Here is a 26,007-nt window from a genome sequence, read left to right on the forward strand (position 1 = left end):
TCATGCTATCTGCTCTGTGAGGCTGTACTTAAGCACCGTGGTGCTTTGAGCTGAATCCTAATGTCACCATGCTCAAAATAACATTCTAAAACAAGCTTGTTTTTATGATGGGACTGTCATTAGTTTTGCAGATATTTGGTCATAAACTAAAATATTGGTAACATGGCAAGTCCTCCAACAGTTGTAGAACATTTCAGTGAAAACCACAAATGTCAACCTTGTTGTGGCACGAGAGGAAAGGTCAGGGGATCCCGAAAGTCAGTTGGATTCATACTGCGACACCATGAATGACTGTTCTAAATGTCATGACGATAAATCCAACGGATGTTAAAATGTATTATCCAGACCAAAATGGTGGATCAATCAAAAGTGACATGGAGTCAGGTTGTAAGCATGGATAAAACAGAGAAATCACAAACCATTCAAGAGACCATTTTTGGTGTTGTTCAAATGTTTCACTTTCACATCTTTTTTTTGGATTCTCTGCGCGACTGTCGGCTCCTTAAGTACAGTTTTTAAGTACTTGTACTTGTATTTCTATTGAATGCTACTTTAAACTTCCTACTACTTCATATTGTTTAAACTACTTTGTACAAAGTATAAAGTGCATGATAGCTTTAGTCACAGGCTACTTTGTCTATTTTGCAAAAAATATAATATAAATATAATATCAACTTCAGGTGAAAAATTCAGAGAAGCATTTCCATTTTTTCATGTATTTGTCTAGGATTAGTTGTTTAAGTCATATTTTGTCAAAAAAAAGTGCAGTTGACAGTGTGCAGTTTCAACAATTGCAAATAAACTTGTTTGGGTTTTTTTTTTCTTTTGTTTAAATCTTTTTAGGTTTCTTTAAGGATAGACATGTCTTTATAAAAATTAGCTTTTCAAAGGTAAATTGGCCCAAACTTTATATTTTAGTTAACAACAACAAAAACATGCATGAGTTTAAATAATCCTATAATATATATAACTGGGAAAGCATGAGGCAAAATACATACTTCAATATAGATTTCAGGTAATACTTAATGAATTAATAATGTGGTATGTTTCCATTGCTGTACACAAGTACTTTGCACAAGTTTAACAATCTGAATTAAAATAAATGTGGCTTAGTTGTTACTTAATTTTTGAAGTAGCTGACAAATACTTCTTGCCCCAGAAAAAGCAAAACTGCATGACTACAAATGTTCCAGCTACAGTATGTCAGCAAGAAAGAGCAATAAATCGTTGAAAAATCCCAAACAAACATTTCATTGGAAACTGATCAATGTGGGCTTTCCTGGATTCCCCATCCAACAGCTAAATGAGGTGTCAATCAAGTTTACCGAAGCCCTCTACTATATTCCTTTTAATTGTTCTCATTTAGTCATGGGCAGTATCTACTACTGATTTTGCATCAGGGAAACCCTACTGATTAAAATGTGTGAAGTGTCTTTCTCCTATTTGTGGCTCAGGCCCACTCTTCCTCTTTCTATAAGCGTCACATGTGAGTGGGTGTCAAGCTCTGCTGTGGAAGGGCTTGCCTCAAAGACATGTGAAAGCACAAGGTTTACAGCGAAATCCAGTGGTTTCCCAATAAATATGAAAGTCAAATACTACCATCTACTGGTAATAGTGAATACAACTTGCTGAATGAACTAATTTATCAGGGGGTAGGCTTCCTCATACAGTATTTTAGGTGAATCTCGATCTCTGGCTCTTCAACTTTATTCGGAGCCTATGTAAATTGCTATGTAAACTGACTAAAGTATTTTAGAGAAACTGTTCACATTTATTGGACACTGATATGCCTTCATACATCTGTAGGTAAGCACAGCCAATTTTATGAGTAAGTTACATCCAACTGGAGTCAGAACACTCTGCTTTGCTTATTTAAAGGAACCGTTTGGGTTTTTTTTTAACAAACAACCCAACAACAGATAAGTCTACTGTGTCCAAAAACCTGAAAACATGTCATAAGTTGACATTGTACAAGCTGTGAAATGCTTCTGCTGTACTTGGACCACTGTATTTCATCATGTGTGACAGAATGGCTGACATTTCCTTCCCAATATCATGTTATAAGCAAGTGATCCGGTGAAAAACAGCTAATATCAAATGTGGAATTAAATTAAAACCCACACCCCGAAGGGAGGACTTCAATCTGATGATCGCCCAGCCATCCTGTATCTGTCTGCAGCTTTGTTTCAAAGAGTAGTTTCAAACTCAAAAGCAGTGACTAGGAACAAAGGTTTATACACACTGCACAGAAGAAGAAAGACTACTTGATATGACACAATCTTTGTCAACTGAAGAGGAACTTAAGTGTGCTCTGCTCCCTCACCATGGAACATTTTTTTCCAAACAAATGAATAAAACTCTGCCCTCCCCCTGAATAGTCAGTGATCAAGAAAGTCACATCTATCCACATGTAGAGCCGGACCCAGCTCAGAATTATCCCAATCAAATCAGATTTGGCAGTACAGTACACATATTTGAGATTCCTTTTGTTTTCTACATGAAGTTTAACAAGGGGTCGGAAATGCACATCAACATTTTTTGCCCATGTTAAATATCACACGAAAGCCAGGAACGGTGTATCGTATTTAGTTGCTGTGAGTTGTGATGTAACCCCCCTCAAAGCAGAAGGTTTCTCCTCTCTCCTCCTCTGTGCTGCTGCCTGCATGTCTGCAGTTCTGTATCAAATAATGGTGCCAAAGTCAAGAGCAGTCATTGCACAGCAAAGTGTGGGGACCAGAGCGTCACTAAGAACGATAAGGCTACGTGCACAGGGTGACACTTCCAAAACGATGCTCCATGGCACGAGATTTGACTCGGATCGCTGGAGTGAGTGCAAACCATGTGTTGCTGTGACTTCTAACTTTCAAGGCGGAGCCCTGCTTCCGTGACACCTCGGGTTGGGATGAAGTGGGACGTGGAGATTGCATACTTTCCTTTCCTTAATCTCCTTAAAGACAGGTCCCACCGAGATTTGAACTCGGATCGCTGGATTCAGAGTCCAGAGTGCTAACCATTACACCATGGACCATGACACCTTGGTCTGCTCAAATCATATTGCCAGACATATTTTCTATACAGATGATGTGATACGGAGAGCATACAACACCACCAATGACAAAGAAGATAATGTGAAATAGAGACCCTCACTGGCTATCTCAATAAACCAAGTAAACTAATACTTAACAACGGATGTTTTGCACATCAAAGTAGTTTTGAAAGAAAGAAATGAGACAGACGCAAGGTCACAGTGACCTCTGACCACCATATCTAATGAGTTCAACTGCGATGTGTTATTGCAAATGGACGTCTTGGATCACATTCCACAGCTGGTTTGTGAGAAAACTGCTGACTTTGGCTTCCTAATATCAAGTTACAAGCACTGGCTCTAGCGAAAAAAACACCTACTGTCAGAAGTGGGATTCGAACCCACGCCTCCAGGGGAGACTGCGACCTGAACGCAGCGCCTTAGACTGCTCGGCCATCCTGACTCAAAAATATGAAAATCTGAAGGAAAAAAAAAATTTTTTTTCTTTTTTCCAATTAAAAATGACAGACGCTACAGGCATTGATAGCAATATTCTCGTCATTATTACTCTACATGAAAACTGTGACAGATAAGTCTTGTCTTTCATTACCTAAGGACAATTTCAGAGCTGCTTCAGGTGCAATGAAGCAGACATACATGTAGAGCTGGACCCAGCTCAGAATTATCCCAATCAAATCAGATTTGGCAGTACAGTACACATATTTGACGATTCATTTTGTTTTCTACATGAAGTTTAACGAGGGGTCGGAAATGCACATCAACACTTTTTGCCCACGTTAAATATCACACGAAAGCCAGGAACTGTATCGTATTTAGTTGCTGTGAGTTGTGATGTAACCCCCCTCGAAGCAGAAGGTTTCTCCTCTCTCCTCCTCTGTGCTGCTGCCTGCATGTCTGCAGTTCTGCATCAAATAGTGGTGCCAAAGTCAAGAGCAGTCATTGCACAGCAAAGTCTGGGGACCAGAGCGTCCTAAGAAGTACACTGCACAGGACACGAAAGGCTGCTTGACGTGACACGAGTGGTGATGTGGACTTCCAACATACATACTCTCCTTTCCTTAGTCTCCATAAAGGCAGATCGCACCGAGATTTGAACTCGGATCGCTGGATTCAGAGTCCAGAGTGCAAACCATCCATCGTATTTAGTTGCTGTGAGTTGTTAGGAGAGAACTTTCAAGGCGGAGCCCTGCTTCCGTGACACCTCGGTTGGGATGAAGTGGGACGTGGAGATTGCATACTTTCCTTTCCTTAATCTCCTTAAAGACAGGTCCCACCGAGATTTGAACTCGGATCGCTGGATTCAGAGTCCAGAGTGCTAACCATTACACCATGGAACCATGACACCTTGGTCTGCTCAAATCATATTGCCAGACATATTTTCTATACAGATGATGTGATACGGAGAGCATACAACACCACCAATGACAAAGAAGATAATGTGAAATAGAGACCCTCACTGGCTATCTCAATAAACCAAGTAAACTAATACTTAACAACGGATGTTTTGCACATCAAAGTAGTTTTGAAAGAAAGAAATGAGACAGACGCAAGGTCACAGTGACCTCTGACCACCATATCTAATGAGTTCAACTGCGATGTGTTATTGCAAATGGACGTCTTGGATCACATTCCACAGCTGGTTTGTGAGAAAACTGCTGACTTTGGCTTCCTAATATCAAGTTACAAGCACTGGCTCTAGCGAAAAAACCTACTGTCAGAAGTGGGATTCGAACCCACGCCTCCAGGGGAGACTGCGACCTGAACGCAGCGCCTTAGACCGCTCGGCCATCCTGACTCAAAAATATGAAAATCTGAAGGAAAAAAAATTTTTTTTTTTTTTTTTTCCAATTAAAAAATGACAGACGCTACAGGCATTGATAGCAATATTCTCGTCATTATTACTCTACATGAAAACTGTGACAGATAAGTCTTGTCTTTTCATTACCTAAGGACAATTTCAGAGCTGCTTCAGGTGCAATGAAGCAGACATACATGTAGAGCTGGACCCAGCTCAGAATTATCCCAATCAAATCAGATTTGGCAGTACAGTACACATATTTGACGATTCATTTTGTTTTCTACATGAAGTTTAACGAGGGGTCGGAAATGCACATCAACACTTTTTGCCCACGTTAAATATCACACGAAAGCCAGGAACTGTATCGTATTTAGTTGCTGTGAGTTGTGATGTAACCCCCCTCGAAGCAGAAGGTTTCTCCTCTCTCCTCCTCTGTGCTGCTGCCTGCATGTCTGCAGTTCTGCATCAAATAGTGGTGCCAAAGTCAAGAGCAGTCATTGCACAGCAAAGTCTGGGGACCAGAGCGTCCTAAGAAGTACACTGCACAGGACACGAAAGGCTGCTTGACGTGACACGAGTGGTGATGTGGACTTCCAACATACATACTCTCCTTTCCTTAGTCTCCATAAAGGCAGATCGCACCGAGATTTGAACTCGGATCGCTGGATTCAGAGTCCAGAGTGCAAACCATCCATCGTATTTAGTTGCTGTGAGTTGTTAGGAGAGAACTTTCAAGGCGGAGCCCTGCTTCCGTGACACCTCGGGTTGGGATGAAGTGGGACGTGGAGATTGCATACTTTCCTTTCCTTAATCTCCTTAAAGACAGGTCCCACCGAGATTTGAACTCGGATCGCTGGATTCAGAGTCCAGAGTGCTAACCATTACACCATGGAACCATGACACCTTGGTCTGCTCAAATCATATTGCCAGACATATTTTCTATACAGATGATGTGATACGGAGAGCATACAACACCACCAATGACAAAGAAGATAATGTGAAATAGAGACCCTCACTGGCTATCTCAATAAACCAAGTAAACTAATACTTAACAACGGATGTTTTGCACATCAAAGTAGTTTTGAAAGAAAGAAATGAGACAGACGCAAGGTCACAGTGACCTCTGACCACCATATCTAATGAGTTCAACTGCGATGTGTTATTGCAAATGGACGTCTTGGATCACATTCCACAGCTGGTTTGTGAGAAAACTGCTGACTTTGGCTTCCTAATATCAAGTTACAAGCACTGGCTCTAGCGAAAAAAAAACCTACTGTCAGAAGTGGGATTCGAACCCACGCCTCCAGGGGAGACTGCGACCTGAACGCAGCGCCTTAGACCGCTCGGCCATCCTGACTCAAAAATATGAAAATCTGAAGGAAAAAAAATTTTTTTTTTTTTCTTTTTTCCAATTAAAAAATGACAGACGCTACAGGCATTGATAGCAATATTCTCGTCATTATTACTCTACATGAAAACTGTGACAGATAAGTCTTGTCTTTCATTACCTAAGACAATTTCAGAGCTGCTTCAGGTGCAATGAAGCAGACATACATGTAGAGCTGGACCCAGCTCAGAATTATCCCATCAAATCAGATTTGGCAGTACAGTACACATATTTGACGATTCATTTTGTTTTCTACATGAAGTTTAACGAGGGGTCGGAAATGCACATCAACACTTTTTGCCCACGTTAAATATCACACGAAAGCCAGGAACTGTATCGTATTTAGTTGCTGTGAGTTGTGATGTAACCCCCCTCGAAGCAGAAGGTTTCTCCTCTCTCCTCCTCTGTGCTGCTGCCTGCATGTCTGCAGTTTCTGCATCAAATAGTGGTGCCAAAGTCAAGAGCAGTCATTGCACAGCAAAGTCTGGGGACCAGAGCGTCCTAAGAAGTACACTGCACAGGACACGAAAGGCTGCTTGACGTGACACGAGTGGTGATGTGGACTTCCAACATACATACTCTCCTTTCCTTAGTCTCCATAAAGGCAGATCGCACCGAGATTTGAACTCGGATCGCTGGATTCAGAGTCCAGAGTGCAAACCATCCATCGTATTTAGTTGCTGTGAGTTGTTAGGAGAGAACTTTCAAGGCGGAGCCCTGCTTCCGTGACACCTCGGGTTGGGATGAAGTGGGACGTGGAGATTGCATACTTTCCTTTCCTTAATCTCCTTAAAGACAGGTCCCACCGAGATTTGAACTCGGATCGCTGGATTCAGAGTCCAGAGTGCTAACCATTACACCATGGAACCATGACCTTGGTCTGCTCAAATCATATTGCCAGACATATTTTCTATACAGATGATGTGATACGGAGAGCATACAACACCACCAATGACAAAGAAGATAATGTGAAATAGAGACCCTCACTGGCTATCTCAATAAACCAAGTAAACTAATACTTAACAACGGATGTTTTGCACATCAAAGTAGTTTTGAAAGAAAGAAATGAGACAGACGCAAGGTCACAGTGACCTCTGACCACCATATCTAATGAGTTCAACTGCGATGTGTTATTGCAAATGGACGTCTTGGATCACATTCCACAGCTGGTTTGTGAGAAAACTGCTGACTTTGGCTTCCTAATATCAAGTTACAAGCACTGGCTCTAGCGAAAAAACCTACTGTCAGAAGTGGGATTCGAACCCACCCACGCCTCCAGGGGAGACTGCGACCTGAACGCAGCGCCTTAGACCGCTCGGCCATCCTGACTCAAAAATATGAAAATCTGAAGGAAAAAAAATTTTTTTTTCTTTTTTCCAATTAAAGAATGACAGACGCTACAGGCATTGATAGCAATATTCTCGTCATTATTACTCTACATGAAAACTGTGACAGATAAGTCTTGTCTTTCATTACCTAAGGACAATTTCAGAGCTGCTTCAGGTGCAATGAAGCAGACATACATGTAGAGCTGGACCCAGCTCAGAATTATCCCAATCAAATCAGATTTGGCAGTACAGTACACATATTTGACGATTCATTTTGTTTTCTACATGAAGTTTAACGAGGGGTCGGAAATGCACATCAACACTTTTTGCCCACGTTAAATATCACACGAAAGCCAGGACTGTATCGTATTTAGTTGCTGTGAGTTGTGATGTGATGTAACCCCCCTCGAAGCAGAAGGTTTCTCCTCTCTCCTCCTCTGTGCTGCTGCCTGCATGTCTGCAGTTCTGCATCAAATAGTGGTGCCAAAGTCAAGAGCAGTCATTGCACAGCAAAGTCTGGGGACCAGAGCGTCCTAAGAAGTACACTGCACAGGACACGAAAGGCTGCTTGACGTGACACGAGTGGTGATGTGGACTTCCAACATACATACTCTCCTTTCCTTAGTCTCCATAAAGGCAGATCGCACCGAGATTTGAACTCGGATCGCTGGATTCAGAGTCCAGAGTGCAAACCATCCATCGTATTTAGTTGCTGTGAGTTGTTAGGAGAGAACTTTCAAGGCGGAGCCCTGCTTCCGTGACACCTCGGGTTGGGATGAAGTGGGACGTGGAGATTGCATACTTTCCTTTCCTTAATCTCCTTAAAGACAGGTCCCACCGAGATTTGAACTCGGATCGCTGGATTCAGAGTCCAGAGTGCTAACCATTACACCATGGAACCATGACACCTTGGTCTGCTCAAATCATATTGCCAGACATATTTTCTATACAGATGATGTGATACGGAGAGCATACAACACCACCAATGACAAAGAAGATAATGTGAAATAGAGACCCTCACTGGCTATCTCAATAAACCAAGTAAACTAATACTTAACAACGGATGTTTTGCACATCAAAGTAGTTTTGAAAGAAAGAAATGAGACAGACGCAAGGTCACAGTGACCTCTGACCACCATATCTAATGAGTTCAACTGCGATGTGTTATTGCAAATGGACGTCTTGGATCACATTCCACAGCTGGTTTGTGAGAAAACTGCTGACTTTGGCTTCCTAATATCAAGTTACAAGCACTGGCTCTAGCGAAAAACACCTACTGTCAGAAGTGGGATTCGAACCCACGCCTCCAGGGGAGACTGCGACGACCTGAACGCAGCGCCTTAGACCGCTCGGCCATCCTGACTCAAAAATATGAAAATCTGAAGGAAAAAAAAAATTTTTTTTCTTTTTTCCAATTAAAAAATGACAGACGCTACAGGCATTGATAGCAATATTCTCGTCATTATTACTCTACATGAAAACTGTGACAGATAAGTCTTGTCTTTCATTACCTAAGGACAATTTCAGAGCTGCTTCAGGTGCAATGAAGCAGACATACATGTAGAGCTGGACCCAGCTCAGAATTATCCCAATCAAATCAGATTTGGCAGTACAGTACACATATTTGACGATTCATTTTGTTTTCTACATGAAGTTTAACGAGGGGTCGGAAATGCACATCAACACTTTTTGCCCACGTTAAATATCACACGAAAGCCAGGAACTGTATCGTATTTAGTTGCTGTGAGTTGTGATGTAACCCCCCTCGAAGCAGAAGGTTTCTCCTCTCTCCTCCTCTGTGCTGCTGCCTGCATGTCTGCAGTTCTGCATCAAATAGTGGTGCCAAAGTCAAGAGCAGTCATTGCACAGCAAAGTCTGGGGACCAGAGCGTCCTAAGAAGTACACTGCACAGGACACGAAAGGCTGCTTGACGTGACACGAGTGGTGATGTGGACTTCCAACATACATACTCTCCTTTCCTTAGTCTCCATAAAGGCAGATCGCACCGAGATTTGAACTCGGATCGCTGGATTCAGAGTCCAGAGTGCAAACCATCCATCGTATTTAGTTGCTGTGAGTTGTTAGGAGAGAACTTTCAAGGCGGAGCCCTGCTTCCGTGACACCTCGGGTTGGGATGAAGTGGGACGTGGAGATTGCATACTTTCCTTTCCTTAATCTCCTTAAAGACAGGTCCCACCGAGATTTGAACTCGGATCGCTGGATTCAGAGTCCAGAGTGCTAACCATTACACCATGGAACCATGACACCTTGGTCTGCTCAAATCATATTGCCAGACATATTTTCTATACAGATGATGTGATACGGAGAGCATACAACACCACCAATGACAAAGAAGATAATGTGAAATAGAGACCCTCACTGGCTATCTCAATAAACCAAGTAAACTAATACTTAACAACGGATGTTTTGCACATCAAAGTAGTTTTGAAAGAAAGAAATGAGACAGACGCAAGGTCACAGTGACCTCTGACCACCATATCTAATGAGTTCAACTGCGATGTGTTATTGCAAATGGACGTCTTGGATCACATTCCACAGCTGGTTTGTGAGAAAACTGCTGACTTTGGCTTCCTAATATCAAGTTACAAGCACTGGCTCTAGCGAAAAACACCTACTGTCAGAAGTGGGATTCGAACCCACGCCTCCAGGGGAGACTGCGACCTGAACGCAGCGCTTAGACCGCTCGGCCATCCTGACTCAAAAATATGAAAATCTGAAGGAAAAAAAATTTTTTTTTTTTTTTTTCCAATTAAAAAATGACAGACGCTACAGGCATTGATAGCAATATTCTCGTCATTATTACTCTACATGAAAACTGTGACAGATAAGTCTTGTCTTTCATTACCTAAGGACAATTTCAGAGCTGCTTCAGGTGCAATGAAGCAGACATACATGTAGAGCTGGACCCAGCTCAGAATTATCCCAATCAAATCAGATTTGGCAGTACAGTACACATATTTGACGATTCATTTTGTTTTCTACATGAAGTTTAACGAGGGGTCGGAAATGCACATCAACACTTTTTGCCCACGTTAAATATCACACGAAAGCCAGGAACTGTATCGTATTTAGTTGCTGTGAGTTGTGATGTAACCCCCCTCGAAGCAGAAGGTTTCTCCTCTCTCCTCCTCTGTGCTGCTGCCTGCATGTCTGCAGTTCTGCATCAAATAGTGGTGCCAAAGTCAAGAGCAGTCATTGCACAGCAAAGTCTGGGGACCAGAGCGTCCTAAGAAGTACACTGCACAGGACACGAAAGGCTGCTTGACGTGACACGAGTGGTGATGTGGACTTCCAACATACATACTCTCCTTTCCTTAGTCTCCATAAAGGCAGATCGCACCGAGATTTGAACTCGGATCGCTGGATTCAGAGTCCAGAGTGCAAACCATCCATCGTATTTAGTTGCTGTGAGTTGTTAGGAGAGAACTTTCAAGGCGGAGCCCTGCTTCCGTGACACCTCGGGTTGGGATGAAGTGGGACGTGGAGATTGCATACTTTCCTTTCCTTAATCTCCTTAAAGACAGGTCCCACCGAGATTTGAACTCGGATCGCTGGATTCAGAGTCCAGAGTGCTAACCATTACACCATGGAACCATGACACCTTGGTCTGCTCAAATCATATTGCCAGACATATTTTCTATACAGATGATGTGATACGGAGAGCATACAACACCACCAATGACAAAGAAGATAATGTGAAATAGAGACCCTCACTGGCTATCTCAATAAACCAAGTAAACTAATACTTAACAACGGATGTTTTGCACATCAAAGTAGTTTTGAAAGAAAGAAATGAGACAGACGCAAGGTCACAGTGACCTCTGACCACCATATCTAATGAGTTCAACTGCGATGTGTTATTGCAAATGGACGTCTTGGATCACATTCCACAGCTGGTTTGTGAGAAAACTGCTGACTTTGGCTTCCTAATATCAAGTTACAAGCACTGGCTCTAGCGAAAAACACCTACTGTCAGAAGTGGGATTCGAACCCACGCCTCCAGGGGAGACTGCGACCTGAACGCAGCGCCTTAGACCGCTCGGCCATCCTGACTCAAAAATATGAAAATCTGAAGGAAAAAAAATTTTTTTTTTTCTTTTTTCCAATTAAAAAATGACAGACGCTACAGGCATTGATAGCAATATTCTCGTCATTATTACTCTACATGAAAACTGTGACAGATAAGTCTTGTCTTTCATTACCTAAGGACAATTTCAGAGCTGCTTCAGGTGCAATGAAGCAGACATACATGTAGAGCTGGACCCAGCTCAGAATTATCCCAATCAAATCAGATTTGGCAGTACAGTACACATATTTGACGATTCATTTTGTTTTCTACATGAAGTTTAACGAGGGGTCGGAAATGCACATCAACACTTTTTGCCCACGTTAAATATCACACGAAAGCCAGGAACTGTATCGTATTTAGTTGCTGTGAGTTGTGATGTAACCCCCCTCGAAGCAGAAGGTTTCTCCTCTCTCCTCCTCTGTGCTGCTGCCTGCATGTCTGCAGTTCTGCATCAAATAGTGGTGCCAAAGTCAAGAGCAGTCATTGCACAGCAAAGTCTGGGGACCAGAGCGTCCTAAGAAGTACACTGCACAGGACACGAAAGGCTGCTTGACGTGACACGAGTGGTGATGTGGACTTCCAACATACATACTCTCCTTTCCTTAGTCTCCATAAAGGCAGATCGCACCGAGATTTGAACTCGGATCGCTGGATTCAGAGTCCAGAGTGCAAACCATCCATCGTATTTAGTTGCTGTGAGTTGTTAGGAGAGAACTTTCAAGGCGGAGCCCTGCTTCCGTGACACCTCGGGTTGGGATGAAGTGGGACGTGGAGATTGCATACTTTCCTTTCCTTAATCTCCTTAAAGACAGGTCCCACCGAGATTTGAACTCGGATCGCTGGATTCAGAGTCCAGAGTGCTAACCATTACACCATGGAACCATGACGCCTTGGTCTGCTCAAATCATATTGCCAGACATATTTTCTATACAGATGATGTGATACGGAGAGCATACAACACCACCAATGACAAAGAAGATAATGTGAAATAGAGACCCTCACTGGCTATCTCAATAAACCAAGTAAACTAATACTTAACAACGGATGTTTTGCACATCAAAGTAGTTTTGAAAGAAAGAAATGAGACAGACGCAAGGTCACAGTGACCTCTGACCACCATATCTAATGAGTTCAACTGCGATGTGTTATTGCAAATGGACGTCTTGGATCACATTCCACAGCAGCTGGTTTGTGAGAAAACTGCTGACTTTGGCTTCCTAATATCAAGTTACAAGCACTGGCTCTAGCGAAAAACACCTACTGTCAGAAGTGGGATTCGAACCCACGCCTCCAGGGGAGACTGCGACCTGAACGCAGCGCCTAGAGACCGCTCGGCCATCCTGACTCAAAAATATGAAAATCTGAAGGAAAAAAAATTTTTTTTTTCTTTTTTCCAATTAAAAAATGACAGACGCTACAGGCATTGATAGCAATATTCTCGTCATTATTACTCTACATGAAAACTGTGACAGATAAGTCTTGTCTTTCATTACCTAAGGACAATTTCAGAGCTGCTTCAGGTGCAATGAAGCAGACATACATGTAGAGCTGGACCCAGCTCAGAATTATCCCAATCAAATCAGATTTGGCAGTACAGTACACATATTTGACGATTCATTTTGTTTTCTACATGAAGTTTAACGAGGGGTCGGAAATGCACATCAACACTTTTTGCCCACGTTAAATATCACACGAAAGCCAGGAACTGTATCGTATTTAGTTGCTGTGAGTTGTGATGTAACCCCCCTCGAAGCAGAAGGTTTCTCCTCTCTCCTCCTCTGTGCTGCTGCCTGCATGTCTGCAGTTCTGCATCAAATAGTGGTGCCAAAGTCAAGAGCAGTCATTGCACAGCAAAGTCTGGGGACCAGAGCGTCCTAAGAAGTACACTGCACAGGACACGAAAGGCTGCTTGACGTGACACGAGTGGTGATGTGGACTTCCAACATACATACTCTCCTTTCCTTAGTCTCCATAAAGGCAGATCGCACCGAGATTTGAACTCGGATCGCTGGATTCAGAGTCCAGAGTGCAAACCATCCATCGTATTTAGTTGCTGTGAGTTGTTAGGAGAGAACTTTCAAGGCGGAGCCCTGCTTCCGTGACACCTCGGGTTGGGATGAAGTGGGACGTGGAGATTGCATACTTTCCTTTCCTTAATCTCCTTAAAGACAGGTCCCACCGAGATTTGAACTCGGATCGCTGGATTCAGAGTCCAGAGTGCTAACCATTACACCATGGAACCATGACACCTTGGTCTGCTCAAATCATATTGCCAGACATATTTTCTATACAGATGATGTGATACGGAGAGCATACAACACCACCAATGACAAAGAAGATAATGTGAAATAGAGACCCTCACTGGCTATCTCAATAAACCAAGTAAACTAATACTTAACAACGGATGTTTTGCACATCAAAGTAGTTTTGAAAGAAAGAAATGAGACAGACGCAAGGTCACAGTGACCTCTGACCACCATATCTAATGAGTTCAACTGCGATGTGTTATTGCAAATGGACGTCTTGGATCACATTCCACAGCTGGTTTGTGAGAAAACTGCTGACTTTGGCTTCCTAATATCAAGTTACAAGCACTGGCTCTAGCGAAAAACACCTACTGTCAGAAGTGGGATTCGAACCCACGCCTCCAGGGGAGACTGCGACCTGAACGCAGCGCCTTAGACCGCTCGGCCATCCTGACTCAAAAAATATGAAAATCTGAAGGAAAAAAAATTTTTTTTTTTCTTTTTTCCAATTAAAAAATGACAGACGCTACAGGCATTGATAGCAATATTCTCGTCATTATTACTCTACATGAAAACTGTGACAGATAAGTCTTGTCTTTCATTACCTAAGGACAATTTCAGAGCTGCTTCAGGTGCAATGAAGCAGACATACATGTAGAGCTGGACCCAGCTCAGAATTATCCCAATCAAATCAGATTTGGCAGTACAGTACACATATTTGACGATTCATTTTGTTTTCTACATGAAGTTTAACGAGGGGTCGGAAATGCACATCAACACTTTTTGCCCACGTTAAATATCACACGAAAGCCAGGAACTGTATCGTATTTAGTTGCTGTGAGTTGTGATGTAACCCCCCTCGAAGCAGAAGGTTTCTCCTCTCTCCTCCTCTGTGCTGCTGCCTGCATGTCTGCAGTTCTGCATCAAATAGTGGTGCCAAAGTCAAGAGCAGTCATTGCACAGCAAAGTCTGGGGACCAGAGCGTCCTAAGAAGTACACTGCACAGGACACGAAAGGCTGCTTGACGTGACACGAGTGGTGATGTGGACTTCCAACACATACATACTCTCCTTTCCTTAGTCTCCATAAAGGCAGATCGCACCGAGATTTGAACTCGGATCGCTGGATTCAGAGTCCAGAGTGCAAACCATCCATCGTATTTAGTTGCTGTGAGTTGTTAGGAGAGAACTTTCAAGCGGGAGCCCTGCTTCCGTGACACCTCGGGTTGGGATGAAGTGGGACGTGGAGATTGCATACTTTCCTTTCCTTAATCTCCTTAAAGACAGGTCCCACCGAGATTTGAACTCGGATCGCTGGATTCAGAGTCCAGAGTGCTAACCATTACACCATGGAACCATGACACCTTGGTCTGCTCAAATCATATTGCCAGACATATTTTCTATACAGATGATGTGATACGGAGAGCATACAACACCACCAATGACAAAGAAGATAATGTGAAATAGAGACCCTCACTGGCTATCTCAATAAACCAAGTAAACTAAAATACTTAACAACGGATGTTTTGCACATCAAAGTAGTTTTGAAAGAAAGAAATGAGACAGACGCAAGGTCACAGTGACCTCTGACCACCATATCTAATGAGTTCAACTGCGATGTGTTATTGCAAATGGACGTCTTGGATCACATTCCACAGCTGGTTTGTGAGAAAACTGCTGACTTTGGCTTCCTAATATCAAGTTACAAGCACTGGCTCTAGCGAAAAACACCTACTGTCAGAAGTGGGATTCGAACCCACGCCTCCAGGGGAGACTGCGACCTGAACGCAGCGCCTTAGACCGCTCGGCCATCCTGACTCAAAAATATGAAAATCTGAAGGAAAAAAAATTTTTTTTTTTTTTTTTTTCCAATTAAAAAATGACAGACGCTACAGGCATTGATAGCAATATTCTCGTCATTATTACTCTACATGAAAACTGTGACAGATAAGTCTTGTCTTTCATTACCTAAGGACAATTTCAGAGCTGCTTCAGGTGCAATGAAGCAGACATACATGTAGAGCTGGACCCAGCTCAGAATTATCCCAATCAAATCAGATTTGGCAGTACAGTACATATTTGACGATTCATTTTGTTTTCTACATGAAGTTTAACGAGGGGTCGGAAATGCACATCAACACTTTTTGCCCACGTTAAATATCACACGAAAGCCAGGAACTGTATCGTATTTAGTTGCTGTGAGTTGTGATGTAACCCCCCTCGAAGCAGAAGGTTTCTCCTCTCTCCTCCTCTGTGCTGCTGCTGCCTGCATGTCTGCAGTTCTGCATCAAATAGTGGTGCCAAAGTCAAGAGCAGTCATTGCACAGCAAAGTCTGGGGACCAGAGCGTCCTAAGAAGTACACTGCACAGGACACGAAAAAGCTGCTTGACGTGACACGAGTGGTGATGTGGACTTCCAACATACATACTCTCCTTTCCTTAGTCTCCATAAAGGCAGATCGCACCGAGATTTGAACTCGGATCGCTGGATTCAGAGTCCAGAGTGCAAACCATCCATCGTATTTAGTTGCTGTGAGTTGTTAGGAGAGAACTTTCAAGGCGGAGCCCTGCTTCCGTGACACCTCGGGTTGGGATGAAGTGGGACGTGGAGATTGCATACTTTCCTTTCTTAATCTCCTTAAAGACAGGTCCCACCGAGATTTGAACTCGGATCGCTGGATTCAGAGTCCAGAGTGCTAACCATTACACCATGGAACCATGACACCTTGGTCTGCTCAAATCATATTGCCAGACATATTTTCTATACAGATGATGTGATACGGAGAGCATACAACACCACCAATGACAAAGAAGATAATGTGAAATAGAGACCCTCACTGGCTATCTCAAATAAACCAAGTAAACTAATACTTAACAACGGATGTTTTGCACATCAAAGTAGTTTTGAAAGAAAGAAATGAGACAGACGCAAGGTCACAGAAAATATGAAAATCTGAAGGAAAAAAAAAAAATTTTTTTTTCTTTTTTCCAATTAAAAAATGACAGACGCTACAGGCATTGATAGCAATATTCTCGTCATTATTACTCTACATGAAAACTGTGACAGATAAGTCTTGTCTTTCATTACCTAAGGACAATTTCAGAGCTGCTTCAGGTGCAATGAAGCAGACATACATGTAGAGCTGGACCCAGCTCAGAATTATCCCAATCAAATCAGATTTGGCAGTACAGTACACATATTTGACGATTCATTTTGTTTTCTACATGAAGTTTTTTTTTTTTTGTAAATATGTTTTATTGATTTTCTGAAATTTTTTACCCCACAGGAATACAGCACATGTACATGTTATTTCAATTTACACAGTCATCTTCAAAACACAGGGTGCACTGTTCTTCAGTTACATTAACCCATTGAGTTCACCCTATCTTTCTTATCCCACCCCTCCACCCATACACCCAACACCCCATTGGTCCCCACCCCTCACCCCCCCCACCCATAGGGCTAGAGGTTACAGAACACACTTAAGGAATTGGACCTTGGATAAACAAACAAATGAACTAAGAATTTAAGAAAATAAGAGAAAGAAATTAAAAAAATAAAAATAAATAAATAAAAAAAAATATATATATATATAGATATATATATATATATAAATATGTATACATACATACATACAAAATATAAATGAAATAAAATAAATAGATATATACAAATATGAAATAATGAGAGAGGGAGAATTCCGTCAATGCAAAAGGTCATGTATGTGTTCAAGCCTACTCATTATCAAGGGGTTCTTGTAAAGAGTCATAATAATCAAGAAAGGGCCTCCATACCTTGAGAAATGATTGGGAAGTTTCTTTAAGTGTGTACTTGATTTTTTCTAACTGTAAGAAGTACATAACAGACTCAGCGATACGTTCCCTGTGACACTGACATTCACGTGACAAAAAAACAAGCTAATTAAATAATTAAATAAAAATATTTTTGAAAGAAATGAGGCAGATGCAAGGTCAGAGTGAAAACTAATGCTGTCAGAAGTGGGATTCGAACCCACGCCTCCAGGGGAGACTGCGACCTGAACGCAGCGCCTTAGACCGCTCGGCCATCCTGACTGCTGATGGTGTGCTTTCATTTTGGAAAAAGAAAGACACTATGGGTATGTCCATGGTGATATTCTGCTTTCTCATGTCTTCAACAAAAAAAATTAACAGATCTGCCTTGTGGTTCATAATCTCAGAGCATTTTAAAACCATTCAACGTGCATCAAAGCAGATTTATATGTTGGAAATGTGCAACAGAGCATTGTGTGAAATTGTAAAATTGTTTTCATCTCTGGTTTAGAAGTAGTCAGTAAACATTGCTTTAAAACAAGGTATATGCAATGGCTGGATATCAAACCCAGGTTAACTCCATGAAAGGTAGCTATGCTTTCCATTACACTACCATCACACACTTAAATGGAATTTTCCACTGCACAATCAGCAGTCTCAAGAATTCAATTGGGAGGGATGGAAAAGAGGAGGAGGGGATTAGAGTAAGGGAAAAGTCTTGGCAAGAAAGAAAGCTCTTGTTAAATTAGCTTTTAGGAGAGAACCCATCATTACATTTCCACAACTAGTTTCTATGCCTTTTTGTTTTTTGCTATCTTTTACTTTTTGACATTTCCATTAACATGACTTCAAGGTCATGGTTAATGTTTTATGTGCCACATTACTACCTTAAAACCTGATGGATGAATCTTTAAGCAGTATCCTGTCCGAAAAAAAACCCAAAAACAAACACTGCAAGGCATTATGCGCACAGAACACTTAAAACCCAGACCAGCCAGACCACATCTGGAGGTGACGCAGCCACACATCTTGAACAGATAAACATAAAAACAAAACAAGCAGTGCTCCAACAAAAGGGTGAATGTACCAATTGCAGCAAACTCTGCTCCCAAGGAAACACCTGCGATGGCCGGGAATCGAACCCGGGTCAACTGCTTGGAAGGCAGCTATGCTTACCACTATACCACCATCGCTGATGAAAAGCATATATTCCACTGCTTACTCGGTCATTGGAGTCAGGAATTTGACTCAAAAGGAAAAAAGGGGAGGAATGGAGGAGGAAGGGGGGTCAGCAACATAGAAAGCTCTTACGATATATTTTTTAAGCCATCATTAGAATAAAATCAATTAGTCTCAAATCTTTTTCTTTTAGCGAATTAAGTTTGCTTTCTTTCGGATCAGTACAAGTGGATAATGAAAATATACGTTACACCAACTCAACTGAATAAATTTAACCCCATAACCCTGACTCGTGCTACAAATGTGGTAGAAAGGGGACATTATACCACTGCTTATGGGACTGTCCACAGATTCAGACATTTTGGAGTGAGGTGATGGATATGATTTCGCATGTTACAGGTATAAAAATAAAAATACACCCAAAAACCAACTTACAGTTAACACTTCGTAGCCTGAGCAAAGTGACTTGATTTCTTTAAAAAAAACTGGAAAGAAGGCAATGAGCAAGCCAAACACACTATAGCCAAATCTTGGAAATCCACTACCAGACCAAGTATTTGTGTCTGGCTTAGAGGACTATCAGATTCTTTGGCACTGGAAAAACTCACCTTCACATTAAAGGGTAAATACCCCATCTTTGACAGTATGTGGAGATCTTTTATGGTATTCTTAGAGGGGAGGAAAGCATTGGAGGCATGTTCCCCCTGTATGTAAACCTTCAACAAATGCAATTGCCATGTATTTACTGTACCTCTGTCTGTTTCCGCTCTGTTTTATTTGAAATGCTTTTCTCTAAGGTAAAGGATGATGTATCTTCTGCACTGTGCAAAATAATACATCTTAATGCCCTGTGATGTCTATCTTATTGAAGATGAGCCTTACTGTGATGGTTCTGTGTTGCACCTGTATTTTTTTTTTTTTTTCTTGTTGTAATGTGTTTACTCAACCTAAAAATTAATAAACACACTTGTTTAAAAAAAAAAGTTTGCTTTCTTTCCCTTTCCTCTTTAGAAAGAAAGAAAGTTAGTTTACTTGTAGGATAAACTCCCACAGAAGAAAACACCTGCGATGGCCGGGAATCGAACCCGGGTCAACTGCTTGGAAGGCAGCTATGCTTACCACTATACCACCATCGCTGCACAGACTTGCAAAATTCCACTGCACACTCACCGATTCATGTCAGGAATTCAACAAGGAAGAGAAAAAGGGAGGGAAGAAGACTGGAGGAGAGGAGACTGTCGTACATCACCAAAACCTCCACTTTTGTTTTGTTGTTTTTTGGCTTTTAAATTCAGAATTGTATATTCTTCAAAAACCAGCAGCATCTGTTCGAAGAAAACTGTGGAAAGACTCAGTGTTAGAGTGGGTGTTGCTTCCAGCTGACTGCAGTATAAAATTACCCAACAAAGCATATCACAAGGTAAAAAAAGGACAGAAACAAAGCTTTTCTGTATTCTGGAATCAAACTGCAACAGGAAATGAATGATGTTGTGTTGCTGCATCAGAAAATGACTGTACTATCACAGTATGTAAATTACACGCTCAATGCAGACACACAAAGAACTAGAGATATAAAAGGCCACACTGCCCCCTACATGTGTGAATAGAACATTACACATTCTTTCAGCTGAAAACCAGGCCACATATGATGTAATTATAGGGTCACTGTTGTCAGCTTACAATTTAAAGGATATGACACACCCCCAGTTTACCATTTGTATATTATTTACTTTCTCTGTGTTACACTGATTGAGTAAAACAAATTTTGTTTTTCTCGCATCCCTCCACAGGCACATGAAGAATCCAAAAACGGCCAACATTCCTTATGTATTGAAGTAATTTTTTTTCTGCTATTAACTGTCCCAAGCCTAATTGTAATCTATATCAGAGAACTTATAAACTACAGAAGTAAAATCCCCCCATGGGTGTTGGTTATAGTGTTTTTTTCTTGTTCCATTTTCTATGTCCTTTCTAATTGCTACTTATCTATTCAGGGTATTTCCAATATTGAGCTTCTACATACAAAGCAAAGGTATTATGTGTCTTGAATGTGAAGTACTTTCAACTAGGTAATTCAGCTAATTAGAAAATGTGTTGCTATCACTGCTTCGCAGTCAGTATCATAAAACTAGCTGGAGATGCCGGGGATTGAACCCGGGGCCTCATACATGCAAAGCATGCGCTCTACCACTGAGCTACATCCCCACATTCACACTGTGGTCACAAGCAGGAAACAGAAACTACATATTTAACATGATTTGACAAAGGAGCATTGTTTGACTTGTGAATAGGAGTATCAATGGCTATAGACCATTTTCAACAACTTAACAGAGTAGAGGTTTTTATTTAGTTTCTCAGCCACTCTGGGTTACAGAAAAATGATTCTAGAACTAGAAATACTGAGTCATGAGCACCTGGAGTCGCTGGGGTTTTTTGCAACTCATTGCTGTCGATTTTTTGTTGTTGCTTTTTTTTTATTATTGGATCCATCTAATTGACACTGAAAAAATGCCTGGGAAAGGAAATCATTTTTATACAATGCAAGTATATTAAGAGTAGCATATTTTCTGACTTTCTGTATACTTTCAGTCAACAAAACAGTATACTTTCACTGGAAGAAAAACTGCGATGGCCGGGAATCGAACCCGGGTCAACTGCTTGGAAGGCAGCTATGCTTACCACTATACCACCATCGCCACACACAGTACAATTCACTGAAAATTTCAGAGTGGGCCTGTAAAGATCCCGTGAAGGATAAACCATTAGCAAACCTTTTCTTCATCTACCAGAACAGGGGGTAGAGTGTGACCAAACGTGACAGTTTGTCAATACTTTCTCTGTCTGTAGAGGCTGCTTCAAAATCTATTGGTTGTTCAATCCCCCTCACATGACCATATCTCAGGCAGAAAGTTGCACATAAACACACCAAACACACAGCCAATCAGCACATGCATACTACACCTGGGTGAGAGTAAATACCCCTCTATACCAGCAGACAGCAATCATTTATAACAGCCATTCATAACGGAAAACCAGAAGACCATCATGACACTAATTAGCCAGTTAGTACATTAACAACACAATGCAGAACAAATAATATTTACTGTGTGGCAGTGGACAAAACAACACATGAGGGAATCTTTCTGTTGAGAGCTCAATGGTTCAAGAAAAACAATCTTTCCTTATGTATAAAGTTTGTTTCAACCTCACTCCCTCTTGACTTTAGGTGTTTCTTTACATTTCCCCCTGCCATTTCTTTTCCCGCGTACTAAGTGAGACACCCAATCACAGTGATTTCATTCACAGACAGGCTCCAAGACCAATGCTGCCAATTCCACGTGCTGAAATCAGCAGAAAAAAGCTGACTCACATTGACAAGCGTGAACTGTGAGGGAGACACAAGGGCTGCAGATGCTCACAGTAAGCCTGACACTGACCAACAGCCAAATGTTGTCTTTCTGTATCAAAGCCTTCACAGACTGATATTTCACCAAGCTACATCTGTGCATGCTGTAATCTGCTAATGTGGCATCCACTACTCAAAAGTGCTTTTCGTTGTCGGCAGGATTCGAACCTGCGCGGGGAGACCCCAATGGATTTCTAGTCCATCGCCTTAACCACTCGGCCACGACAACATACATGGTAACCACACTTTCCGTTTTATCTGTCTTAGTCAATGCTGACACACCAGGAATTTGTTCACAGTGGCTTTGAGATTTTGATAAAACACAAAAAACAGTCTGACTAATTAGTACACACCGTACTATGAGCACAACAGAGAAAGACCATTATCTCTGAACAATTACTAATCCAAAAACACAGACTGTTGAGCTCATTCTTGCTAAAACAAGAAGAATCTCCTCATAATAAACATTTTACATTTTTTAGCTGGAGAACAAACTGTAAAGTGAAAGTAAAACATTGCAACAATCTCTTACCTGTCCTCAAGCATGTGGATTTAATCTAAGCAAGTGTGTTGTGTATTGATTTATCTGAAATAAAGTTGAGTTTGGAATATGACTAAATTTTGTTCCTTCACTAACATTAACATAGGAAACTTGTCAAAAAATGTACACATCATTTTTAGTTCCATAACTTGACCACAAGATGGCAGCAGTTTACATTCTCCCATAAATCTACTTGAGTACACCCACTTGAGAAGTTCATGCATGCACTGTAAAACATGGAACAGATAAGGAACAGAGAGTAATGTGGGAGGAACTGCACCTTGCAAAGCTGTGGAATGGTCCAGTTGCATGGCTTCTGTAGACTGCATTAGTGTCAAAATCTCTCCTCTCAAATTCATTCAGTGCCATCCTTCAGAAGTCTCCCACTTACTGCCAGAAAATGAAAAAATGGCAAACTGTTTTTTTTTTTGTTGTTCTTTTTTGTTTCTTTAAAAAGTCACTGTAAATAAATTCAGTACCAATGTTACATTTTTTATGCAGACTTGATAGCTGTTCCTTAAGTTAAGTTAAGTTAAGTTAAGTTAATTTTATTTGATATGGACATCACAAGTACATTGAGACTGTCCCAGTGGACAGACCAGATGTCAATGCTTAGGTGTGTACAGCACACGTGCTAATTTTCAACACCAGTCCATAGGCGGCTTTTCTATATACACGATCACAACCGTGATATTAGTAACAATATTAAACTAAGTCCATATTTATACATGTGAACATTGTTGGTTTGCTTTTAACCATGCTTTTAGTCCTCTGTTAAAAGCATTTGTATCAGTCTCCAGTTTCAGGTGAGTGGGTAGAGTGTTCCATAGGTTAACACCTTTTACTGAGAAGGCAGATTGTCCAAATGATGTTGTACACCTGAGAACTATGCAGTCACCATTGTAACCATTGCAGTCACCTTATTACCACAACCATGCGTTTATGCCCTTCTACATCATGGTTACATTGATGTATTTGGGTGTTAAAACGAGGTATAACGTGTTGGTCATTTTAACTACGTTTACATACATTGTCGACTTTCAAATATACTGGACAGGCACGAATCGTACCTTGTTTTCTCTTGCAGCTTCCTCCCAAACGGTGATCCGGAGGCCCGTGTGAAACTGCAATGGAGGTCAGAGCTAAGCGAGAGCAAATGAGAAAACGGGCTAAAATTAGCACAAGCCTGCGTTCAAATAGCGTCGTGTTTAACGTGCTCAGAGAAACAGTTTTTGTAAACGGCCCCTATTGTGGTTTCCACAACTTCTTAAATTAAAATTCAGTGAGAACTCCGAGTTCAAGGCGTGTACGTGACCTATCATGTCGTAAACACCAGCTGCATTTGAGAGCAGCAGTTTTAGCTAGCCAGAGTTCAGCTAGTTTGTTGGCTTGCAAACGTTAACTCATATTTGCAGTGTTAAACGTTAGTGACCTGTGGAATGGCTCAGATTTACCTGAGAAATTGCGACAGTCAGCGGCCAGTCATCCGACATCTATTTTTGTCTGCTAACTCTTGTAATTATCAATTTCTTTGCGTTTCTTCGCCATTATTTTTCAGAATCCAACCAGACGATATTGTGACCGCTTGCAGTACTGAGTGGCAGAGGGCGCGGCCTCAAACCACGTCGTCTGACGTCAAAATGTTTTCATTGGCTGCTGATGGGGCTACTGTTGCGTTTTACAGCAGCATTTTATGTCAATTCACATGGGCCTTTCATTGTTTTATGTTTTCCCCAAGTTCTTCCGTGTCCTTGTATTGCATTAAGTAAGCCTACTTCACTTTTTGTTGTCAAAAAGGCATGAAATGGCATTATCAATACAGATTACAGTATAACATAAACAAGGCGAACTACAAGACAGAGATTATATATATATATATACATATATATGTATATATGTATATATAGACAGAGAGAGAGTCTTAACAATTTTACAGCATTTGACTTTTTGTATAGAATTATCTCATTTAGAAATGCAAGGAATATAGGGCACGTTTTTAAAAAAACAACACTCGTGAATTAAATATTTTGCCAAAATAATGATTTAATAAATACATTTATTAATTTCATTAATTAGGGAATGCATTAGTAATCCCATATAACAAATATGCAGTTATAAGCCTTTTTCACAACCGACATTTTGACCTGTTATGGCAGGCAAACCATAGATGTAATAACATTGACAATGTGTAAGAGTTAGGGGGATTTTGTGGATGAGGATTGCCGATAGCAACCAGCTTGGCCATCTCCCAGTTAGAATTCCATCAGCATTTGTTGTTCAGGAAGTTTTTACCAGGAGCTGAATTATCCACAGATAGCTCTTCTTTTCCAAAACGACTTGACCAAGGGATTTAAAATAGTAAAAAAAACTGAATGAAGTTGCTTCAATTTACAAATCAATGTTTCTCCAATTGCTGTTTGGCATGTTGAAGATGGGCAGCCTACCTGCCACATGTTAATGTGGACTCACCTTTTTTCTCTGATATCTTTATTTGTTTTTACTGGGAGACAAATTATCTGCAGGGGGGTAACAAAAACACAAGAACTCTTAGTTTCAGGTAATACTACACACAAAAAAACCCATGCTTTTTATATTATGTTCTTTTTCTGCCAGTGCACAAACGCTACACACTGGACCTTTCAGTGTTTAAATAAGCCAACACACATATTACCAGGGCTCTGCAACCGGCAGGCATAAAGGAAATGCAGCCATCATGATTTGTAATACTATTGATTTAACACTTTTTGCTTTTTCTGCCATTGCATGTTTCATTATTTGCAGTGAAAAATGACTTAGACAACTACAAATCGACAAAAAAACCACCCTATCTGCCAGATGCCAGTTAAGATTCCATGTTTAACAGTAGGAGGATTACAAAATGAGAGAGTCTGCTGATTATTTGTGTGTATGATAGGTGAGTGTTTGTTGAAAAGTCTGACAGATCTGAGAGGACAGGCTGTTGATGTGGCAAGAGATCTTGGTCAGACATTAGCTGTCTGACTGGGTGTGGAGTGTTTATAACAGGCTTTCCTGATCTTTTCTGGTGTCATGCAGCTCCTCTATCAAGAACAGCTGACCTGTGAATGCAAAGGACTCCACGAGCAAATGGCTTTTTAGCATGTTGATACCAGAGCCATACTGTAATCTGGCAAGAACTGCACTCTCTTATTTACATTTTGAGACCATCAAATGGTT

General features: G+C 41.2%; 27 non-coding genes across 27 annotated transcripts; all 27 read right to left on the bottom strand.

Moving 5' to 3' along the window:
- Positions 1–2,956: 2,956 nt before the first annotated feature.
- Positions 2,957–3,027, bottom strand: trnaq-cug. The gene has a single exon. It is a non-coding gene; the product is annotated as a tRNA-Gln (tRNA).
- Positions 3,028–3,405: 378 nt separating this feature from the next.
- trnal-cag lies at positions 3,406–3,488 on the bottom strand. The gene has a single exon. It is a non-coding gene; the product is annotated as a tRNA-Leu (tRNA).
- An 823-nt stretch (positions 3,489–4,311) lies between these two features.
- On the bottom strand, positions 4,312–4,383 carry trnaq-cug. The gene has a single exon. It is a non-coding gene; the product is annotated as a tRNA-Gln (tRNA).
- Positions 4,384–4,758: 375 nt separating this feature from the next.
- Positions 4,759–4,841, bottom strand: trnal-cag. Its single transcript has one exon. It is a non-coding gene; the product is annotated as a tRNA-Leu (tRNA).
- An 827-nt stretch (positions 4,842–5,668) lies between these two features.
- trnaq-cug lies at positions 5,669–5,740 on the bottom strand. The gene has a single exon. It is a non-coding gene; the product is annotated as a tRNA-Gln (tRNA).
- A 378-nt stretch (positions 5,741–6,118) lies between these two features.
- On the bottom strand, positions 6,119–6,201 carry trnal-cag. The gene has a single exon. It is a non-coding gene; the product is annotated as a tRNA-Leu (tRNA).
- Positions 6,202–7,028: 827 nt separating this feature from the next.
- trnaq-cug lies at positions 7,029–7,100 on the bottom strand. Its single transcript has one exon. It is a non-coding gene; the product is annotated as a tRNA-Gln (tRNA).
- A 373-nt stretch (positions 7,101–7,473) lies between these two features.
- Positions 7,474–7,560, bottom strand: trnal-cag. The gene has a single exon. It is a non-coding gene; the product is annotated as a tRNA-Leu (tRNA).
- Positions 7,561–8,388: 828 nt separating this feature from the next.
- Positions 8,389–8,460, bottom strand: trnaq-cug. The gene has a single exon. It is a non-coding gene; the product is annotated as a tRNA-Gln (tRNA).
- Positions 8,461–8,836: 376 nt separating this feature from the next.
- trnal-cag lies at positions 8,837–8,922 on the bottom strand. The gene is given in 2 exon segments: positions 8,837–8,881; positions 8,885–8,922. It is a non-coding gene; the product is annotated as a tRNA-Leu (tRNA).
- An 825-nt stretch (positions 8,923–9,747) lies between these two features.
- On the bottom strand, positions 9,748–9,819 carry trnaq-cug. The gene has a single exon. It is a non-coding gene; the product is annotated as a tRNA-Gln (tRNA).
- A 376-nt stretch (positions 9,820–10,195) lies between these two features.
- On the bottom strand, positions 10,196–10,277 carry trnal-cag. The gene has a single exon. It is a non-coding gene; the product is annotated as a tRNA-Leu (tRNA).
- An 825-nt stretch (positions 10,278–11,102) lies between these two features.
- Positions 11,103–11,174, bottom strand: trnaq-cug. Its single transcript has one exon. It is a non-coding gene; the product is annotated as a tRNA-Gln (tRNA).
- Positions 11,175–11,550: 376 nt separating this feature from the next.
- On the bottom strand, positions 11,551–11,633 carry trnal-cag. Its single transcript has one exon. It is a non-coding gene; the product is annotated as a tRNA-Leu (tRNA).
- Positions 11,634–12,459: 826 nt separating this feature from the next.
- Positions 12,460–12,531, bottom strand: trnaq-cug. The gene has a single exon. It is a non-coding gene; the product is annotated as a tRNA-Gln (tRNA).
- Positions 12,532–12,910: 379 nt separating this feature from the next.
- trnal-cag lies at positions 12,911–12,994 on the bottom strand. Its single transcript has one exon. It is a non-coding gene; the product is annotated as a tRNA-Leu (tRNA).
- Positions 12,995–13,819: 825 nt separating this feature from the next.
- On the bottom strand, positions 13,820–13,891 carry trnaq-cug. The gene has a single exon. It is a non-coding gene; the product is annotated as a tRNA-Gln (tRNA).
- Positions 13,892–14,267: 376 nt separating this feature from the next.
- On the bottom strand, positions 14,268–14,350 carry trnal-cag. Its single transcript has one exon. It is a non-coding gene; the product is annotated as a tRNA-Leu (tRNA).
- An 829-nt stretch (positions 14,351–15,179) lies between these two features.
- Positions 15,180–15,251, bottom strand: trnaq-cug. The gene has a single exon. It is a non-coding gene; the product is annotated as a tRNA-Gln (tRNA).
- A 378-nt stretch (positions 15,252–15,629) lies between these two features.
- trnal-cag lies at positions 15,630–15,712 on the bottom strand. The gene has a single exon. It is a non-coding gene; the product is annotated as a tRNA-Leu (tRNA).
- Positions 15,713–16,540: 828 nt separating this feature from the next.
- trnaq-cug lies at positions 16,541–16,612 on the bottom strand. Its single transcript has one exon. It is a non-coding gene; the product is annotated as a tRNA-Gln (tRNA).
- Positions 16,613–17,885: 1,273 nt separating this feature from the next.
- On the bottom strand, positions 17,886–17,968 carry trnal-cag. The gene has a single exon. It is a non-coding gene; the product is annotated as a tRNA-Leu (tRNA).
- An 839-nt stretch (positions 17,969–18,807) lies between these two features.
- trnag-ucc lies at positions 18,808–18,879 on the bottom strand. The gene has a single exon. It is a non-coding gene; the product is annotated as a tRNA-Gly (tRNA).
- A 1,050-nt stretch (positions 18,880–19,929) lies between these two features.
- trnag-ucc lies at positions 19,930–20,001 on the bottom strand. The gene has a single exon. It is a non-coding gene; the product is annotated as a tRNA-Gly (tRNA).
- Positions 20,002–20,998: 997 nt separating this feature from the next.
- Positions 20,999–21,070, bottom strand: trnaa-ugc. Its single transcript has one exon. It is a non-coding gene; the product is annotated as a tRNA-Ala (tRNA).
- A 419-nt stretch (positions 21,071–21,489) lies between these two features.
- On the bottom strand, positions 21,490–21,561 carry trnag-ucc. The gene has a single exon. It is a non-coding gene; the product is annotated as a tRNA-Gly (tRNA).
- Positions 21,562–22,418: 857 nt separating this feature from the next.
- trnas-aga lies at positions 22,419–22,500 on the bottom strand. Its single transcript has one exon. It is a non-coding gene; the product is annotated as a tRNA-Ser (tRNA).
- Between the last annotated feature and the right edge of the window lie 3,507 nt (positions 22,501–26,007).

The sequence above is a fragment of the Plectropomus leopardus genome, chromosome 21 (assembly GCF_008729295.1).
Source record: "Plectropomus leopardus isolate mb chromosome 21, YSFRI_Pleo_2.0, whole genome shotgun sequence".
NCBI lineage: Eukaryota > Metazoa > Chordata > Actinopteri > Perciformes > Serranidae > Plectropomus > Plectropomus leopardus.